The following is a 15,506-nucleotide window of genomic DNA, read 5'->3' on the forward strand; positions in this document are numbered from 1 at the left end:
TATACAATGTATTTTGATCATACAGGCTCCACACTCACCTCTTCCACTCCACCCAGACACCTGCAGTCCCTCCTTCCCAACTTGGTGTCCTCTTTATTTAATCCACTGAGTCTAATGAGTACTGCCAGTAAGTGCATGAGTGTGGGGCCATCCACTGGAGCATGGGCAACCTACTGGAGTCACATCCGTGAAGAAAACTTGACTATCCCTGCCTCAGAAGCCATCAACTGCCAATTGCTCCTCAGTGACAGGTGGGGCCTTGTGAATCTCTCCCTCGCCTATGCTGGAATTTTGACTGGCTTGATCTTGTGTGGGTCTTGTGCCAGCCACCATAGCTGCTGTGAGTTCATGTGCTCAATGGCCCAATATTGTCCAGAAAACGCCATTTTGCAACAGTCCTTTCTAATGTCTGGCTCTATGATGGTACAGAGGATGACATTAGGTTGAAAACTGTGGCCATTTATGCATTAGTTTTGAAAAGAGACATAGAAGAGCTGGATTCAGAATGCAAAGATGGCTTAGGAATACCAGAATTAATTACTTTCATCATATTACTTTATGTCTGAATGTACAAGAATGACATAAAATCAGAACGTATGCCAGACTGTTGCCAGCTCACTCAGTGCTCAGTATTCAAAGTGGGGAAGGGGTAGCTTCGGAATCAGATGAAAAATGGTGGCCTTGGGCAAATGTCTGGACATAAAACAACAAGGCTTCTTTAAAAGGAAAAAGGAACAGCTGCAGCGAAGTAAAAATGATGAAGAGGTGTTTGAGCAACCATTGGTGACCCTTATGATTAGTTCAAAGTCAGTTACTTTGAATGGTTTAAGGTGTTAACCTTGGCCCTGACCTGACGCTTGTACCCACGGTGGCTGAAAGTGTCCGAAGTGAATTATGCAGAAGGCCGTTTAGGCTGTGCCTCTTGCATTTTGAATTGGATGCCATTTTTAATTCTTATTTTCTCCTGGCTGCTGTGCGTGTTTGTTTGCAAAAGCCGTTTAGGCCCTGGAATTACCGGCCGTCCCGTTAAGACCTGGGCTGCCTTGTTATCGCCTGTCTTTGTTCCTCACCTCATTTTGAAGGATTGTTACACATTTGTAAGTACAATGGGATTATTTATTCATTGTGTTTGTCCACTCTTTTCTGTGCCACAAAAGGAGAAATAGCCTGCACTGCTATTTAAGAGCTTTCTGACCGCTCCAAAGTCATGACATTTCCTTTGCTCTTTGATGACCGGCTTTGAAAAGCAGAGGGAGCTGGGTGACAAACTCCTCGGGCTCCAGGAGGGAGATGACTTGTCGTTGTTGTGAAAAAGCGTATTTAGTAACTTAAAAAAAAACAAATTGCATACTTAATAGAGCTACACAGTCTTCTTTGGAGATTGCTACAAGGTGGATTGTCTTGATAAAACATTTGAAGCCAGAAATCCATCAAGCGTCAGTGACCGTAAGCACTGACCTGGGTCCCTAACATTCTCAGCTAACTTCAGAGTCATTTTTTTTTAATAAAGGCAGAATGACTGTCCAGTGCCTTTCATTTTGTCTTCTTTGCAATTCCCCTTTCAGTTCCAAATCAAATGAGAGCTGTGATGAACTATTTCGAGTCTATCTAAGACCAGAGGCACTGGCATCTGTAGGCTCAGCTTTTTGGGTTTCTTTAGAAGCTGTGAATGTGCACTCAGGCTGAGCATTTAGCAGGTCCCTTCATGGCCAAGGGCAAATCTGGTGTTAAACAGAACAAACACCTTCTCATCACCACTGACTCCCAAGTCCCAGCCTCTTAGGATGCTTGCTGTCACATTTTAGATGTTATTGACAGAGGAACCCAAAGCCATGTTGATTTCCTCCAGGTACTTTGCTGTCTTTAAGGATGCTGCTACCAGGTGAGGGGAGAATCTTCAGCCTGCCAGCAGCTCGACAGGTATAGCTGACAGCCAGGGGGAGAGTTAATTGGTACTTAAACATTTTATTCTATTAGGACAATTGTTATATTAAGTGATATGAGTAGTGAATATGTTTAATTACTGAGCCCTTTCCAAACCTTGAGTTCAGAGCCCGTTTCTGCTATTAAAGGGAGCTGATATATATATCCACAGTGTGAGTTCAGAGCTCGTGTTTAATATTATGGGGATGTGATATATATATATATATATATATATATATACCCTTCCTTCTCATGAGCTGTTGATGAAACGCTTATGCTGAGAAAGGAAAAAGGATTGAAATTACTAAGGGAGTTTAGTTGAAAGAGAAAATACACACTTTATAGAATAAGGCTGCATTCTGCTGCGAGCAACAGATCGAACGACATGAGAAGCTACGAGTGAGACCTCTCCTGTTCCGGGGCCTGCTGTCCATTTGCTGTTCTGGCCCTTGAGCCCAGTCCTGGCAAGCCTGGGACTGCAGTATTTGTCTTTCTTTTGGCTCCTTTCCCACTTTCCTTCCTGGAAAAGAAAAATGTATAAAAATAGAAAGATCAAAGTGAGATCTCCAGTGTATACTTCCTATCCAGACTTAACGGATATCAACATTTAGGCACATTTGCTTTAGGCTTTAAATTCATGTAAAAGAAATAGAAGTTTATGAAAAGGGGAGCCTCCTTTACTTCTCTCCAGTGCATCGTGTATATTCCTCTTTCCCCAGGAAAGGGAACTTTATGGCCTTCATTTATTTTTCTCGTCCACAAAAAGCCTACAGTACTGTTGGTATTATTTAAGAATACTTATCATCATCATTATTATTTTTAAAAAATAGGACTTTGTTATGTAGCTCAGTCTGGCCTTAAAGTCCTGCTTTCCTCCTGTCTCTGCCTCCCAAATACTGGGATTACAGGGGCTGGTGCGTTGGCTCAGCGGTTAAGAGCACCTACTGCTCTTCCAGAGGACCCAGGTTTGGTTCCCAGCACTTGCATGTTGGTTACCAACTGTCCATAACTTCAGTTCCAGGGGATCTGACCCCCTCTTCTGGCCTCTGTGGGCATTGCATACATGCAGGCAAAACATTCATACACATGAACTAAAACACACTAAACTACATACTGGGATTACAAACATGTACCACCGTGTCTGGATTTATGGTTATTGTGTGTGCATATGTGTTTGTGTGTATGTACTTTAAGAAATTAACTTTTAGGTTAGTACATATAGTAATGGGTTTCATCATGGCATCTTCATACATGAGTATTGTTAGACTTTGTATTTGTTTTATTGCTTTTTTGGGTCTTTTTGAGACAGGGTCTCCCTGTAGCCCCAGCTGTCCTGGAACTCACTACGTAGACCAGGCTGGCCTTGAACTCACAGAGATCCACCTGCCTCTGCCTCCCAAGTGCTGGGATTAAAGGCGTGCGCCACCACACCTGGCTTCTCTTGCTTTTTCAGATATGGATGATGTTGTGATCGCATAGGTATCCTTGCTTTTTTGCTCAATATTTTTATCTTCTTAATCTTTCTATGTTGGGATATATGCATTGGTTCATTTTAAATTATTTACTTATTTTTATTTTATGTGTATGAAGGTTATGCCTGCATGTGTATAAGTGCACCCATGTTGTGTGTGCAATGCCCAAAGAGGTCAGAAGAGGGTGTCTGATCCCCTGGAACTGGAGTTATAGATGGTCTTTAGCCACCATTTGGGTTCTAGGATCTGAACTCAGGTCTTCTGCAAGAACATCCAGTGCTCTTAACTGGTGAACCATCTCTCCAGCCCTGCATTGGTTCATTTTAATTTCTGCATTGTATTTAATTGTATGAGTTTGCAAACATCACCTCCTGACATGTTCAGATGCATTAGGAATCCTGTCAAAATCCCCCATCAGCGCTGCCTGCTTTTACACTGAAGCCCGTGTATTATCCTAAGAACATTCCTCTTCCCTCTCCTGGGTTGAATTCCTGTCTTCTGCATCCCTGTCTTCCTTTTTCTTGGTTTACTCCTTTGTTTTGGCAGAGACCATATATTACAGAACCTTCCCAAGAAGGGATAGATGAGACTTGAGAACTCGAATGTCTGAAAGTGTGTGCATTTCGATGCCTTTACACTGAATACTTTTACTGGTTGCATAAAGCTATGTTGCAAATGAGTTCCCATCAGGATTTTAAAGACAGCAGTGCACTATCTTCTGCCTTCGAAGTGCTCAGGACTGAGATGCTATTCTGATAACTGCCTGATTATCTTCTGCTATTGTTTTTCTTAGAACATTTTGAAATTTCACAGTGGTATGTGCTGATGTGGGCTAGTTTTCATCTATTTGCTGGGTGGTGACAGGTACATGGGGCCTATTCAGTTTGGGAAATTTTTTGAATTATATCTCTATAAGTTCTTCCCCTCCATTTTCTCTGCTCTGTCTTTCTGAATCTCCTATTATTTAGTTCCTAAACTATTGCTCCCAAGCTTTGTAAATGCTTTTGAGTTTTCTTTCTTTATCTTTTTATTCTACTTTAAGGCATAATCTCAATGTTTGTTGTAAATCTATTTAATTCTCAGAGGAATTTTTTTCCCCTTCTTGCTTCTTTAATTTCCATGGGTCTTCAAAAATGCTCTTTTCTCTTCTCTTGCCTGTCTCCCCCTTCCTTCCTTCCTTCCTTCCTTCCTTCCTTCCTTCCTTCCTTCCTTCCCTCCCTCCCTCCCTCCGTCCTTCCTTCTTTCCTCCCTATCAATGCAGAAACTTTAACATCAGCTGTCTCTGTAGCATTCTTCCAAATTGCCTTTTAGATTTTCACTATGTAGTTCTGGCTTGGAATTGTCTATGTAGATTAGGCTGGCCTCAAACTCACAGAAATCTGCCTGCCTCTATCTCTTGAGTGCTGGGATTAAAGGTGTGTACCACTGTGCCTGGCCTTTTTTTTTTTTTTTTTTTCTTTTAAAAATAGTATCTTGCTATTAGTTTCTGGATATACAACATCATCTCTCATATCTGTAATGATGCTAAAAGTAATTCAGAAAGCTTTCTTCTTCCCACATTGAGTCTGGTCTCCTTCAAATTGCACATTCCCCCTCCCTTGACTTTCAAATAGAGGACTCCTTCAAATGCCTGGGATTCTTGGTTGCCCCTTCACATTTGAACTATTTAGGCAACCTGTGGGGGACTTGCTAAAACAGGCTTCAGTGAAGAGGGAAGTCCAGCTTTCTGCTTGGAAACTCTCATCATCATATCCCTTCAAGTTCTCAAATCTGAATACTTACAGTTTTAATTGCTAGGAGAGGCTTTCCATGTTCTTTTTTAGTGTTACTTTTAAATTAATTTTTAGGTTAGCATAGAAAGTAATAGGCTTCACTTATTATGTTCTTGATTGAACACAATACAATTCTGGATATCAGAATTCTAGGAACTAAGTGGAGGGAAAGGGTCAGCAGCCCCAGACCTGCAGAGTTAAGACTGTCTTCCAGTTCATGAGTTTTCTGTTTTACCTGAGAATTAACTGCCAGGTCAGAGAGGAGCAATTTCCCTAGTGAGCAAGTAAGAATAGGAATTTTGGGTCTAAATGCTTCTTAAACAAGCTTTCACCTATTTCCTGTTTATAGCTCATCTTTACTCCCATGTCCTAGCCAATGTTATTGGTAAAGCCAGATGATAAATCTTTGGGAGATTCTGTCCAGTAAATCAGAAGTGCTCCTTGAGATTTTGCTGCCAGATTAGAATTTGGCATTTGAGGTCTGCTGAGGCAGTTGCTACTCAACTGTCTTCTACAGACTGCTGCACTTATTTTCTATACGTTTTGTTTTTGTACTTTTGTGCCCTGGAAATCCATTGTTTGTTATTTTATTGGGATTTAAAGAAGCAGTTAAGACTAATATCTGAATTGGCTTTCCATCATTAACTGGAAGCCAATTTTGCCTTATTTTTCTTTGTAGTTTAGTATTTTCATTTCACATTTATACCCTTAATTGATCTGGAATTCATGTTTATTTTATTTACTTAAGAATATTTTATTTATGTATTTTTAATTTTTCTGTGTAAGAGTGTATTGCCTGCATGTATGTAAGTGCAGCCATGTTGTGCAACGCCTGAGGAGGACAGAAGAAGGCATCAGGTCCCCTGGGACTGGAGTTATGGATGGTTGTTAGCCACTATGTGGGTTCTAGGCACTGAACCTGGGTCCTCTGCAAGAACAGCCAGTGTTCTTAATAACGGAACCCTCTCCCCAGCTCCCTGGAGTTCATTTTTGTATGTAGCATACAACTATTGTCTGCTTTCACTTTTTAGACAGAAAGCCAAGGTGTCCAACTTGATGAATTGAATGCTCTGTCCTTTCATTTCTGTTGTATAAACCACATCTGTCATCACCATGTTCTAAGCTTTCTATCAGGCTTCATTAACCTCCTCATTTATTTTGACATGAATGTCACACCATTTTAATTGCTAATAATTTTATGATATCTTGACCCCAGCTAGTTGCGAATCACATTCTTTTTTCTAGAACTGTATTGACTGTTCTTAGAACCTTACTTTTCCATACATAGGAACTTCAGAATCAGTTTGACAAATTTTACTGTCTTTGGGATGGATCATATTATTGGGAAAATATATCTTCATTTCGTTTTCCATCTAGGAATCAGACATCCATTGTTTATTCAAGACTTCTTTTTATGTTCTTTCATAATATTTTATAATTTTCTCTCAAGGCTGTTTGTTAGAGTCATTCCTAGGTTTCTTATTTTTTCATTTAATTTTTTTGTAAATGAGTATTCTGCCTACATGTGTATAAGTGCATCCATGCATGCAGTGTCCATGGAGGCCAGAAGAGGGTGTCAGATCCTGTGGAACTGGAATTAGGGATGGTTGTTAGCCACCGTGTGGGTCCTGGGAACTGAACCTGGGTCCTTTGCAAGAGCAGTCAGTGCTCTTAATTGCTGAGCCATCTCTTCAGCTCCCAGGTTTCTTTTTCTTTTCTTCTTCTTTTGTTTTTTGCTATTGTGAATTACATATGTACACATATTCTATTACATATTTTAACTGTAATCATTATTGCTGTATAAAAATGTTGCTGATCTTAGTCTACTAGTTTTATAGTCACTGAATAGCTCTTGTTTCTAATTATCACTCTAGATTATCTTGCATCTATAAACGGGAAAGAATAATTGCGAGTAGTAGCATGTTAGTGACTTCCTTTCTCGATATTTGCTTTTCTACTCCCTCAGTTGTGACTTCCACCACAATGTGGACTACTGTGACTTGAGAAAGCAGGCCTCTTTATTTAATTTTAATGACAGTATTCTAAGTCTTCATCATTATGAATGGTGATGTTTACTTTAGGTTTTTGATGGATACTTTAAAAAATTCTATTAAAAATTCTTTTCAATTCAGAGTTCATTAAAAGTATTGAAAATTCATGAATACCCGTTTAATTCTAGCTAATTATTTGTCAGCATCGAGGGAAGTATTTTTTCCTTTGGTTCATTAATATGAGTTACATATTAATAGATTTCCTGTTGTTGAATTTTCTTTGCATCTTGGACTGACACCTCAAATGATGTTACAATTCAAGTAATATACTATTATATTGGTTTATTAATATTTTAGGACTCTTCCATCCATGTTAGTAAGATTGGCTTATACTTAACTTTTGTTACACTGTACCTCTTTTTTTTTTTTTTTTCAGGTTTATCAGAAATGTAGTGAAAATAGTTGATGGCTTTCATTGTCTGTAGTATAGGAAACATTACTTCCCTGATGTTTTGGTAAAAGTCCCTGATGACTCTGGCAGGCAAAGCATTTGACCACTAATACCATTTTTTTTTTCTAGTTTTTTCAAAGACTGAAAGGACCTCTTGAGACAGGTTTGTAAAGCGGCACGGTAGGCAGACGTTATTTGCTGGACAGTGCTGGTGGTCCTTAGAATATCCTCATAGCCAAAAGAGCAAGTGAAGAGCGCTACTGCGTATCAGTGACTTAAGATGGCCCCCAAGGGATGCTAGGTCTGTTCTTTAAATGTGCATTTAAAAATGTACACTGTGTTGGGCGTGGTGGCACACACCTTTAATCTCAGCACTCGGAAGGCAGGGGCAGGTGGGTCTCTGTGAGTTCAAGGCCAGCCTGGTTCACATATCGAGTTCAGACCAGCTGGGGCTACAGGAAGACCCTGTCTCAAAAAGACCAAAAACCTTTTTAGAAACCAGACCGTGAAACTTTCTTCTTCCCCTTTCCAGCCAGCGTCAAGTCATGCACATCTCCTGCTGCCAACACTAAGATTGGCCGTGGCCGCACACACACAGTTGGAGTTCAAGGAGGCAGTAAGAAGTACCCGGCCTGCAACGCATCCAATAATGAGCTGGTCTGAACCAAGACCCTAGTGAAGAACTGCTCATTGACAGCACGCCGAACCGACGGTCCCGCTATGCACTGCGCCTGGGCCGCAAGCAGGGGGCCAAGCTGACTCCCGAGAAGGAAGAGATTTTAAACAAAAAGCGATTAAAAAAAAAAAAGAATTCAAAAGAAATATGAAAGAAAAAAGAATGCCAAAATCAGCAGTCTTCTGGAGGAGCAGTTCCAGCCGGGCAAGCTTCTTGCCTGCATTGCATCAAGACCCGGGCAGTGTGGTAGAGCAGATGGCTCTGTGCTAGAGGGCAAGGAACTGGTTTCTACCTGAGGACGATCAGAGCCCGGAAAGGCAAACGAGTCATCTTAGCTCCTGTAATAAAGTTGTTTATGCTGTGAAAAAAAAAAAGACCAAAAAAAGTGCATTAAAAAGTAACAGTTTATCGTGTGGATAACTATAGTTCTACACAGTTTAAGACTGGAAAAAAGGAACAGAAAATTGTCCAATGTCCTTTACAGTCTTAAGAGACCATTTTGTAGTCTTGCAAACAAATTTGATTCCAGAGCCAGGATTAGCAAGGACATAGCCACCACCAGCCAAGGGGTTGATTTTGGAAATAATCTCAGGAGAAGCCCGATTTTTCTGAGATCCTTTTTTTTTTTTTTTTTTTTTTTAATTTGTGAAGTAAAATTTGAAACATTTCAAAGCGTCTTCATTTTCAATCATGTGGCTGCCTCCGTTGGAGTAGAAATTTACTTGAAATGAATACAGGCCTACCTTGGGAATTACTTTCAAATCTAAAAGAAGTTAGATGAGCGATAAGCGTCCGTCTTAAACCCAGTTCTCTCTTTTTTTAAGAGAAATAAGCAATGACTTTCAAAATCTTTAATGTATTATGACAGAGTGGCAAGGGGAAAGAAATTTCCTTTAATATGACCTCTCATGTTAATAACACAGGTACAGATCAGACTGAAATAGAGTCTGTTTTTAGTATATCAATTGTGCTATCTCAAAACAAGGGTATACACCAAAAATTGGGTCATAAAAACATGAACTTTATCTCCTGCTGTTAAGTCGGTATGCCAACAACACCTGGTGAAGGAAGACTTCCTTTCATAGTCATGTTTCATTACTTAATTGCCAAGGAAAACCAAATTTTGTCTTAGTTTTCATTTTAACCCATGAAAAACTAATGCTTGTAAGCAAATCAATTAATTCTCAGTCTTTTTTCTCTTACTGTTCACAATGGAAAGTGATAAGGTTGGGTTTTTTGGACTGTGTTTCTGGAGAAGTAGAGGAATCTGGCTTAGAGAGACATGTGTACTCCAGCAGCAAAGGAAGGAAATGACACTTTGCTGTTAGCTGGACTCAAATAAAGCTCAATGTGAATTGCTAGGGAAAGCGGCTAATGCAGAGCAGCAGCTCTTAGTGGATAACAGGTCAGATAGTTTCTGACCAAATAACCTTTGAAAAAATTTTTTTTTCAGATTGATAATGATGTCCTATTATTCTAATAAACAGACACTTTCATCTCTTCTTTTCTAGTGCTGGAGTAGACCCCAGGACCTTGCAAGTGCTCTACCAATGAGGTACAAACATTTCCATCTTGATGGGCTCATTCAGAGGTACCCACAAAATCTCCTGCAAAGCACAAAGGACAAGGAGCTATTTGCACAGCTCATCACAAGAGGTTCTGTGTCTGCCCTCGGGTGGCGTTAGACTTTACAGTACAAGCTGTGATAATCTGGGTACATGCTGGCTCCCACTCTGCCTGGGGCCCATGAGCCACATCTTTCCCATCGTGAAGGACTGTTTAGTGTTCAGTTCTATCCATAGTCTTCCAGTTACTTAAAACTGTCTACAATGTCTAGCTTAAATTTTTTCATTGTTTACTTCTCATTTTGTGTGTGTGTGTGTGTGTGTGTGTGTGTGTGTGTGAAAGAGAGAGAGAGAGAGATATTCTGTGAGAGAGAGAGAGAGAGAGGTTTTAAGATAAGGTTTAGAGGTATGGTATGATGAAGGATGCTGTATTCGGGCCTTGGTGTCTGGTAGAGAGGTGCTGAGGTAAGGAAGAGTAATTGATGAAGACTCTTCTGCCTCTTGTCTGTTATGGGAGACATGAACCTGAGCTGTTCTGAAATTCAACTCAGTGCTGTGCCCTTTGAGAAAAAAGACCAGCCTTTTCCAATAATATGACTATAGTATCTACACTTTGTAAGTGATCGGGAGACATTTGACTGTCAGTTGATTTGCTTCACCTTAAAGATTGCCAATTTCAAGAAAACAGTCAAGATTTCTGAACCTTGTAGTAGATGATGTGGGAGGGCACTGCTCTGTGTTGCCAATTATTCTGATCCTATAAGACACATCCACCTACTTAATAGGCAGTGCTTGATCCCTTTTCTGTCCACAATGGCACCAAAACAGCTATTTCTAAAGTAACAAATTCTGGTGCCTGTTTTTCTGGAGCACATATATAGAAAACAAATTCTGTCATTTTTGCAATTATTTGGTTTACATTATTTTTGTGAGTTTGCCCCTCCTCAGTGGATTATATGATATTTTTAAAAGGCAGCTAATGGATGCTTTAGATTGTTGTATCCATAACCCTAGAAGCAGAGGAAGGGGAATGAGCCTACCTAGAATGAAGAGTTGTTTTACATTTAATTTTCCAGTGTCTAGTTGCTATGGCTATTCTGGGCAAATGGATGAACAGTGAATAAAGAAAATGAACAGATAAATCAATATTAATGTTTTCTTTTCTGTGGCTCAGAATCAATTATCAAACTATGGCTGGGTCCCGATTTTTGGCACCAATGAAAATGACAGTCTTGGTTGTTTGCATCTTTCTTTGATGCATTTGTTTTTGGAGGGCAGAGATAAACTATGGAAAGATGGAATGTGGTATTTTTCTGCCAGAGGTTTTTGTTTTTGTCGTTTTTCCTTTGAAGAACCCAAGGCCTGTGATCCAGGGCCATGTGCTAATTTTCCTAGAGTGTCTTTTGTGATGTTTACAGCACAAATATACCATCTCCTTCAGCAGATTCCAAGGGCCCTCCCAACCCTATCAGCTCAGCACTTCCTACAGTGTCCCACCAGGAGACTTCTTTCATAAACCTGGCAGCAATTACAGGGAGCTTGTGGGTCAGGAAGACTGGCTGTATCATTTGTGGGGCCCTGTACAAAATGAAAATATGGGATCCCTTGCTAAAACTAGTAAGAGTCTGAGGACCTAGTACAGTATCTCTTTTAAAGGATTCTAAAGCGATACTACACAGGTCTCTTTTAAGGGATTCTAAAGGGATACTATACAGGTCTGTCTCTTTTAAGGGATACTAAAGGGATACTACACAGGTCTGTCTCTTTTGAGGGATACTAAAGGGATACTACACAGGTCTCATGTCCATTAATGTCGGCTCACCATCTTGCACCTTTTTTTTTCTTTTTTGTTTTTTTGGTCTTTTCGAGACAGGGTCTCCCTGTTGCCCTAGCTGTCCTGGAACTCACTATGTAGACCAGGCTGCCCTTGAACTCACAGAGATCCACCTATGTCTGCCTCCCGAGTGCTGGGATTAAAGGCATGCACCACCACGCCTGGCATACCTTCTTTTTTTAAAATTTATTTTTATTTTATGTGTGGCTGTTTTTGCCTACATGTCTGTAAGTGCATCCATGTTAAAGCTTGCTGAGGCCAGAAGAGGGTGTTGGATTCCCTTGGAACTGGAGTTATGGACAGTTAGCCACCATGTGGGTGCTGAGAATCGAATGCAGGTCTTCTGGAAGAGTAGCCAGTGCCCTTAACCGCTGAGCCATTTCTCCAGCCCCTCACGTGCCTTCTTAAAGGATGTATTGGAGGATGCATTGGAGACACAGCTTCTGAGTCAGGGGCAGCCAGAGGAACTTGCTGCACGCCTCATCTTCCCTTTCTGATCTTGACTGGGGCTGCTGTGTCTCTCATGGCCTCTCGGATCCTGCTCACAGCTTCAGTTCCTTTACTTGCTCTTCTCTCACTTGAAAGTCCAGCTCTCCCTGCTTCAACTCTGTATCATTACCAAAAAGTCTCTGCTGATTGCTTACACCCCTTTCCCCATCTGCAACTGTGGGCTCTGACTTCAGACTCAGAATCCTTCTGCTTCTCTCTACTTCCAGCTCCATCACTCTGGTCCTATTTGCCTGGGGCTCTTGTCTGTGTAACTGCAGTGAAACAGCCTCTGAATTACTCTCTGTGCCTGGATCTTCCTCCCTACACCCTCTAGTCTGCGTTCAAAGAGTGGAGCATGTCTCTCCCCTCCTCAGACCCCTCCATGCTCCCATCTCACTCACCTCAGCTTACTTTTGTGTTCTAAGCTTTTGCTACTGTCCCCTTTACTCTGTTCCAGACACTCTGGATCCTGCATTTTCTAGAACATACTAACTGTATTTGCATCAGGAACTGTGCTTCCTGTTCTCTGAAAGTAGACTGCTCTTTCCCCAGATAACCTCATAGCTCACTGTCCCTCAGGCTCCAGGTCTTTAAATGCCTCCCCTCCCTGCCCTGCACCTAACTCAGCTCCATATTTTATTTTTTCCCTATCACACTTTATCAACTGCTGTGCAATATATTTTACTCAGGTATTTATTTATTGCTGGTATGTCTTTTCTAAAAAATACACCAAAAGGCAAGGATTTTTGGCTGCTTGTTTCTCCACAAGTCCTTAGTGTAAAGCAGGCATGCCCAACCTTTTGACATTGGAACACAACATTGCTATCTACAAAGTTCACTCTTGAGAACCATGTAATCGAGTTAGAAGAAAAAAATTTCATGTTTTAAGTAAGTTTATGATTTTGTCTCAGCCCATTTTTTTATAATTATCCTGGGTCACAAGCAACTGCCTGTAGCTCATCGGCCGCAGGGTAGACATGTCGGAGGAGGTGCCTAGCATAGCTAGCGCTCACTTAATACTGGCAGCAGGATGAATCTTTGCCTGAATGGGGCTTCACTGATTGTTTTCTGCGGTGTTCCAGGGCTGTCTGGTGTTGCCTGCTTGGACAATCCTTCCTGAAATATCTATACTTGTTTCTCATTCATGTATTCAAAAGTGTATTAGGACCATGGGATAAGAGACTTGTCCCTGACCTCATGATATTTACATCCTATTAGGAATAAAGGGGAAAGGAGAGGTGGCATTTCAGAGTGACCTGAGTCATGAGCAGAAGGTGAGACTCTGTTGGGACAGCTTTCCCAGCCAATGAGCAGAAAGAAGTCAATGCAGCTGGCATGTGGAGAAGTAGTGATGAACTTGGGAAGACAGGGTGCTGCTTGTGAGGCAGGCAAGCCATCAGGATTCTCATCCAGGGTCTTGTGTCTGTGGGTAAGCACGAAGGGCTCAGCAGCCTCAGACACAGATGTTGTCTTTTGAGACATGAATCATGGGCTTTGGAGTCCAGTATCTCAGGATCTAAATTCCATTTCTACCACTTACCAAGGTCAAGTCTTTGGGTTCAAGTCTTTGAGCTGCATCCACTCAACCAGTGTTTACTGTTTCTTTCTGTACAGGGTATTACAAAGACTTTGTCCCTTGGAGGTTCACAAGCCCACCTACTCGATAGAAAATCTGTTGGGGTTGTTGGGAATAGGGATTGTGTGTCTCTGCTGTGCTACAGGTGAATTATTCATTACTGCATTTAGGGAGGTCAGGGGAAATTTTGGGGACAAACTGAAAATTTTCATTATTATAGTATTTTAATGGCTTGTTATTAGAGAGCAGTAGCAATGAAGAAAATGTAATATGGTACAAACACTGACCCTTTCCACAGGTGCCTACTGTCTTGAGGTTGGGCAGGGAAATGCAGAGCCCTTAACAACTTGGTCTTATTGATTTGTGTCTATTTCTGGTCATGAAGCATATGGTCAAGAGAATAGACTCAAAATAGGTCTCTGGGTCCAAGTTCAGGCTGTATCACCTATTTTGAATATAATCTTGGTCAAGTTACTGACCTTTCTGAGTCTCTGACTCGTCTAGGGTCTCAGGTTGGCATGAGGATGGAAAGTGCTCATGCTTTTCAAACAGTATCTTAGGAACAGGACTGGGTTTTAGTATGCTTTGTACTGCTAAGGCAGACTTTCTGGGACTGGTGGTATATAGAGAAAGATGCTTGCTTCTCTTATATAACAGCCATTGAGGCTGTGAAGTCTAAGGTAGACTGAGGGCTGGCCTCAGGCGAGAGACTTCATGCTGCTTCATCCATGGCAGAAGGTGGAAGGCAAGACAGCGTGAGAGAACAGGGGAGGGGGCCGAACTTGCTTCTGTAGCAAATCGGTTTTCACTAATGAATCCATCCCCATGATAATGACATTGATCCATTCATATGGACAGCACCTTTGTGACATAGTCATCTTTTTTAAAGCTTGCATTCCTCAGCTGAATATGGTGGCATGTGCCTATAATCTTAGCACTTGGGAGGTTAAGGCAAGAGGACTGTAAGTTTGGGGCAAGCCTGGGCTATATAATGAGTTTGAAGCCAGGCTGGGCTACATAGCAAGTTCTAGGTTGGCCTGGGCTACATATTAAGACCCTGTCTCAAAATGAAAGGAAACAAAGTCAAACGGAACTAAAAACCAGTTCTCAACATCTCAACACTGTTGCACCCAGGAGTACATTTGTATATGTGAACTTTGAGGTGAGACACACATTCTAACCACAGCGAACTGTGCCCATAGACAGATAAGAAAAACTGAGTCAACAACAGTTGGCTAATCTTTTCGAGTTTACATTGGAAACCGGAGAAGTCAGATTCTTAGATTTAATCTTGTACACTTTCTATTCCAAAACCAGTAATTCCTAAGGAAGCCCATAGTAAAATTCTATCTTGAGTTTTATTTATACTAATTTTCTTTAACTAAATACTGTTTAAAAAATATTCCAAAAAATTTGGGGGGGTCTTTTTGAGACACGGTCTCCCTGTAGCCCCAGCTGACCTGGAGCTCACTATGTAGACCAGTCAGACCTCTGCCTCCCAAGTGCTGGGCTTAAAGGTGTGTGCCACCATGCCCAGCTTCAAAAAATTTTTTTTTGAGACAAAGTTTTATTGTGTAGTCCAGGCTGGCTTCAAACTCATAATCCTCCCTCAAACTTCCAAGTGTTGTGATTACCAGAATGCACTACTGTAATCAGTCCAAAATTTTAGTATAAAAGTAATATAACCCCTTAAAGAAAAAATTAGTGAGGGGGAAGAGAGAGAGAGAGAGAGAGAGAGAGAGAGAGAGAGAGAGAGA

The 15,506-nt window shown here is 41.1% G+C and overlaps 1 pseudogene; it reads left to right on the forward strand.

The window, feature by feature from the left end:
- The first annotated feature begins 672 nt into the window (after positions 1 to 672).
- LOC115071816 lies at positions 673 to 8,649 on the forward strand (annotated as a pseudogene).
- Positions 8,650 to 15,506: the final 6,857 nt, after the last annotated feature.

Source organism: Nannospalax galili, unplaced genomic scaffold (genome assembly GCF_000622305.1).
Source record: "Nannospalax galili isolate Female #2095 unplaced genomic scaffold, S.galili_v1.0 scaffold861, whole genome shotgun sequence".
In the NCBI taxonomy this organism is placed as follows: domain Eukaryota; kingdom Metazoa; phylum Chordata; class Mammalia; order Rodentia; family Spalacidae; genus Nannospalax; species Nannospalax galili.